Below are 6924 nucleotides of genomic sequence, written 5' to 3'. Positions count from 1 at the left end.
AAGAAAACTCTGTGTAAACATATTAGCTAAATTCAAAGGAATATCATGTGGTTTTTCTTTAAGGGTTTAAATGAAAGCACAACAAGGTTATCTTAAGATGCTAATCTGCTCTATATCAAAAAGTCTAGAAGACTATAAAAGATTTGTAAAAATCAGAGATCCATTCCAAGATGGCCAAATAGGAAGAACTCTGGTCTGCAGCTCCCAGCTTGATTGAGGCAGATGACAGGTGATTTCTGCATTTCCAACTGAGGTACCTGGCTGATCTCCTTGGGACTTGTTGGACAGTGGGAGCATCTCATGGAGGGCAAGCTGAAGCAGTGCAGGGTGTCGCTTCACCCAGGAAGCACAAGGGGTTGGGGAATTTCCCTTTCCTAGCCAGGGGAAGCCGGGACAGACTGTACTTGGAAAAACAGGACACTCCTGCCCAAATACTGTGCTTTTCTCAAGGTCTTAGCAACCAGCAGACAAGGAGATTCTCTCCCATGCCTGGCTCAGTGGGTCCCATGCCCACAGAGCCTTGCCCACTGCTAGCACAGGAGTCTGAGATCAAACGGCAAGCTGGCAGCCTGGTTGCGGGGGAGGTGTGTCCACCATTGTGAGGCTTGAGTAGCTAAACAAAGTGGCCAGGAAGCTCGAACTGGGCAGAGCCACTGCAGCTCAGCAAGACCTACTGCCTCTATAGATTCCACATTTGTGGGCAGGGCATAGACAAACAAAAGGCAGCAGACAGCTTCTACAGACTTAAACATCCCTGCCTGACAGCTCTGAAGAGAGCAGTGGTTCTCCAAGGATGGCATTTGAGCTCTGAGAATGGACACACTGCCTTCTCAAGTTGATCCCTGACACTCGTGAAGCCTATCTGGGAGATTCTTCCCAGTAGCAGCTGACAGCCATATCATATAGGTGGATACCCCTCTGGGACAAAGCTTCCAGAGGAAGGATCAAGCAGCAATGTTTGCTGTTCTGCCATAATTGCCTTTCTGCAGCCTCCACTGGTGATAACCAGGCAAATAGGGCCTGGAGTGGATCTCCAGCAAATTCCAACAGACCTGCAACTGAAGGAACTGACTGTTAGAAAGAAAAGTAGCAAACAGAAAGGAACAGAAGCAACATGAGCAAAAAGGACACATACACCAAAACCCCTTCTGTAGGTCACCAACATCAAAGATGAAAGGTAGATAAAACCACAAAGATGGGGAGAAACCAGAGCAGAAAAGCTGAAAATTCTAAAAACCAGGTCACCTCTACTCCTCCAAAGGATCACAGCTCCTCACCAGCAATGGAACAAAACTGAATGGAGAACGACTTTGATGAGTTGATAGAAGTAGGCTTCAGAAGGTCGGTAATAACAAAGTTCTCAGAGCTAAAATGGCATGTTCAAACCCATCACAAAGAAGTTGAAAACCTTGAAAAAAGGGTAGATGAATGGCTAACTAGAATAAACAGTGAAGAGAAGACCTTAAATGACCTGATGGAGCTGAAAACCATGGCATGAGAACTTTGTGATGCATGCACAAACTTCAACAGCTGATTCGATCAAGTGGAAGAAAGGGTATCACTGATTGAAGATCAAATGAATGAAATAAAGTGAGAAGACAAGGTTAGAGAAAAAAAGAGTAAAAAACAAACAAAATCTCAAAGAAATATGAGATTATGTGAAAAGACCAAATCTATCTTTGATAGACAGATGTACCTGAAAGTGATGGGGAGAATGGAACCAAGTTGGAAAACACTCCTCAGGATATTATCCAGGAGAACTTCCCCAACCTAGCAAGGCAGGCCAACATTCAAATTCAGGAAATACAGAGACCACCACAAAGATACTCCTCGAGAAGAGCAACTACAGACACATAATTGTCAGATTCACCAAAGTCTAAATGAAGGAAAAAAATGTTAAGGGCAGCCGGAGAGAAAGGTCAGGTTACCCACAAAGGGAAGCGCATCAGACTAACAGCAGATTTCTCAGGAGAAACTCTCCAAGACAGAAGAGAGTGGGGGCCAATATTCAACATTCTTAAAGAAAAGAATTTTCAACCCAGAATTTCATATACAGCCAAACTAAGTTTCATAAGTGAAGGAGAAATAAAATCCTTTATAGAAAAGCAAATGGTGAGAGATTTTTTCACCACCAGGCCTGCCCCATAAGAGCTCCTGAAGGAAGCACTAAACATGGAAAGGAACAACCGGTACCAGCCACTACAAAAACATGCCAAAATGTAAACACTATTGATGCTAGGAAGAAACTGCATCAACTAATGAGCAAAATAACCAGCTAACATCATAATGACAGGACCAAGTTCACACATAACATTATTAACATTAAATGTAAATGGGCTAAATGCTCCAATTAAAATTCACAGACTGGCAAATTAGATAAAGAGTCAAGACCCTCAGTTTGCTGTACTCAGGAGACCCATGTCACCTGCAGAGACACACATAGGTTCAAAATAAAGGGATGGAGGAAGATCTACCAAGCAAATGGAAAACAAAAAATGGCAGGGGTTGCAATCCTAGTCTCTGATAAAACAGACTTTAAACCAACAAAGATCAAAAGAGACAAAGAAGGCCATTACATAATGGTAAAGGGATCAATTCAACAAGAAGAGCTAACTATCTAAATATATATGCACCCAATACAGGAGCACCAAGATTCATAAAGAAAGTCCTCAGAGACTTACAAAGAGACTTAGACTACCATGCAATAATAATGGGAGACTTTAACTTCCCACTGTCAACATTACAAAGATCAACGAGACAGAAAGTTACCAAGGATATCCAGGAATTGAACTCAGCTCTGCACCAAGTGGACCTAATAGACATCTACAGAATTCTTCACCCCAAATCAACAGAATATACACTCTTCTCAGCACCGCATCGCGCTTATTCCAAAATTGACCACATAGTTGGAAGTAAAGCACTCCTTAGCAAATGTAAAAAACAGAAATTATAACAAACTGTCTCACAGACCACAGTGCAAACAAACTAGAACTCAGGATTAAGAAACTCAATCAAAAATACTCAACTACATGGAAACTGAACAACCTGCTCCTGAATAACTACTGGGTACATAACGAAATGAAGGCAGAAATAAAGATGTTCTTTGAAACCAATTAGAACAAAGATACAACATGCCAGAATCTCTGGGACACATTTAAAACAGTGTGTAGAGGGAAATTTATAGTACAAATTCCAACAAGAGATCTGGCCATTGTACTCCAGCCTGAGCAAAGAGTGAGACTCCGTCTCAAAAAAAAAAAAATAAATAAAAAGAAAGAAAAGAAAAAAGAGAAGGCAGGAAAGATCTAAAATTGACACCCTAACATCACAATTAAAAGAACTAGAGAAGCAAGAGCAAACACATTCAAAAGCTAGCAGAAGGCAAAAAATAACTAAGATCAGAGCAGAACTGAAGGAGATAGAGACATGAAAACCCTTCAAAAAATCAATGAATCCAGGAGCTGGTTTTTTGAAAAGATCAACAAAATTGATAGACCACTAGCAAGACTAATAAGGAAGAAAAGAGAGAAGAATCAAATAGACACAATAAAAAATGATAAAGGGGATATCACCACTGATCCCATGGAAATACAAACTACCATCAGACAATACTATAAACACCCCTAAGCAAGCAAACTAGAAAACCTAGAAGAAATGGATAAATTCCTGGACACAACACTCTCCCAAGACTAAACCAGGAAGAAGTTGAATCCCTGAATAGACCAATAACAGACTCTGAAATTGAGGCAGTAATTAATAGCCTACCAATCAAAAAAAGACCAGGACCAGACGGATTCACAGCCGAATTTTACCAGAGGTAAAAGGAGGAGCTGGTGCCATTCCTTCTGAAACTATTCCAATCAACAGAAAAAGAGGGAACCCTCCCTAACTCATTTCATGAGGCCAACATCATCCTGACACCAAAGCCTGGCAGAGGCACAACAACAACAAAAAAGAGAATTTTAGACCAATATCCCTGATGAACATCGATGCAAAAATCCTCAATAAAATACTGGCAAACCGAACCCAGCAGCACATCAAAAAGCTTATCCACCATGATCAAGTGGGCTTCATCCATCACTGGAATGCAAGGCTGGTTCAATATACGCAAATCAGTAAATGTAACCCAGCATATAAACAGAAGCAAAGACAAAAATCACATGATTATCTTAATAGATGCAGAAAAGTCCTTTGACAAAATTCAACACCCCTTCATGCTAAAAACTCTGAATAAATTCGGCATTGATGGAATGTATCTCAAAATAGTAAGAGCTATTTATGACAAACCTACAGCCAATATCATACTCAATGGGCAAAAACTGGAAGCATTCCCTCTGAAAACTGGCACAAGACAGAGATGCCCTCTCACCACTCCAATTCAACATAGTGTTGGAAGTTCTGGCCAGGGCAATCAGCCAGGAGAAAGAAATAAATGCTATTCAATTATGAAAAGAGGAAGTCAAATTGTCCCTGATTGCAGATGACATGATTGTATATTTAGAAAACCCCATCATCTCAGACCAAAATCTCCTTAAGCTGATAAGCAACTCAGCTAGTCTCAGGATACAAAATCAATGTGCAAAAGTTGCAAGCTTTCTTACACACTGATATCAGAGAAACACAGCCAAGTCATGAGTGAACTCCCATTCACAATTGCTTCAAATAGAATAAAATACCTAGGAATCCAACTTACAAGGGATGTGAAGGACCTCTTCAAGGAGAACTATGAACCACTGCTCAATGAAATAAAAGAAGACAAAAACAAATGGCAGAATATTCCATGCTCATGTATCAATATCGTGAAAATGGCCACATGAATTTCTTCACAGAATTGGAAAAAACTACTTTAAAGTTCACATGAAACCAAAAAAGAGCCCACATTGCCAAGACAATCCTAAGCCAAAAGAACAAAACTGGAGGCATCACACTACCTGACTTCAAACTATACTGCAAGGCTACAGTATCCAAAACAGCATGGTACTGATATCAAAACAGAGATATAGAACAGTGGAACAGAACAGAACCCTCAAATAATACCACACATCTACAACCATCTGATCTTTGATAAACCTGACAAAAACAAGAAATGGGGAAAGGATTCCCTATTTAATAAATGGTGCTAGGAAAATTGGCTAGCCATAAGTAGAAAGCTGATACTGGATCCCTTCCTTATGCCTTATACAAAAATTAATTCAAGATGGATTGGAGACTTAAATGTTAGACCTAAAACCATAAAAACCCTAGAAGAAAACCTAGGCAATACCATTGAGGACATAGGCATGGGCAAGGACTTCATGCCTAAAATACCAAAAGCAGTGGCAACAAAAGCCAAAATTGACAAATTGGATCTAAATAAACTAAAGAGCTTCTGCACGGCAAAAGAAACTACCATCAGAGTGAAAAGGCAACCTACAGAATGGGAGAAAATTTTTGCAATCTACTCATCTGAGAAAGGGATAATATCGAGAACCTACAAAGAATTCAAACAAATTTACAAGAAAAAAACGAACAACCCAATAAAAAAGTGGGCAAAGGATATGAGCAGACACTTCTCAAAAGAAGACATTTATGCAGCCAACAGACACATGAAAAAATGCTCATTATCCCTAGCTGTCAGAGAAAAGGAAATCAAAATCACAATGAGATACCATCTCACACCAGTTAGAATGGCAATCATTAAAAAGTCAGGAAACAACAGGTGCTGCAGAGGATGTGGAGAAATAGGGACACTTTTACACTGTTGGTGGGACTGTAAACTAGTTCAACCATTGTGGAAAACAGTGTGGCGATTCCTCAAGGATCTAGAACTAGAAACACCATTTGACCCAGCCATCCCATTACTGGGTATATACCCAAAGGATTATAAATCATGTTGCTATAAAAACACATGCACACATATGTTTATTGCAGCACTATTCAAAATAACAAAGACTCGGAACCAACCCAAATGTCCATCAATGACAGATTGGATCAAGAAAATGTGGCATATATACACCATGGAATACTATGCAGCCATAAAAAAGATGAGTTCACATCCTTTGTAGGGACATGGGTGCAGCTGGACACCATCATTCTTAGCAAACTCTCACAAGAACAGAAAACCAAACACCACATGTTCTCATTCATAGGTGGGAACTGAACAGAGAGAACACTTGGACACAGGAAGTGGAACATCACACACTGGGGCCTGTTGTGGGGTGGGGGTAGGGGGGAGGGATAGCATTAGGAGATATACCTAATGTAAATGACGAGTTAATGGGTGCAGCACACCAACATGGTACATGTATACATATGTAATAAACATGCACGTTTTGCACATGTACCCTAGAACATAAAGTATAATAAAAAAAGAAAAATATAATTAAATATAAAATGCATAACATAAATACAGCACAAGAAAATAAAAATGATGGAGCTGACCACAAAGGACAGCCCATGCTGTATTATAACAATATAGAAAAATATACATCTACTGTCAGAAGAAGGTAACTTGAAGTGAGAGATGTTCTCTAAGAATGTAAAAATATTTTCAGTTTTCTTCTGTAAAAATGTTTCTTCAGGATTTTTAATTTTCAAAAAAATTTGAGTGCATTTCTTGTCAGCCTAGATTCCCTGAAGATTTTAAATATAATAGAGTAAAATAATACCTATTAAAAATAACTTTTCTGGTAATAGAGAAGTTTAATTTTTAGATTAAAAAGTAAAATTTTACAAAATTATATGCTGACCAATTGAATCAGAAGCTACTTTCTTACAACTGTGAGAAATGACACAAAGATTCAACTTTTATGTCAGGTGGGAGAGAAAATGATACTAGGGGCTAAAAAATTGTTCTTTCACTAATCAATGTTGATTTTTGTTATTTTGTCTCAAATTATGTTAATAACAAAGTAATGCCCTTGATCAAAAAAATTTTTTTAACTT

Source organism: Rhinopithecus roxellana, chromosome 12 (assembly GCF_007565055.1).
Source record: "Rhinopithecus roxellana isolate Shanxi Qingling chromosome 12, ASM756505v1, whole genome shotgun sequence".
NCBI classification, from domain to species: Eukaryota; Metazoa; Chordata; class Mammalia; order Primates; family Cercopithecidae; genus Rhinopithecus; species Rhinopithecus roxellana.
The sequence above is the reverse complement of the archived record's forward strand: the minus strand, read 5'-3'. Positions refer to the sequence as shown.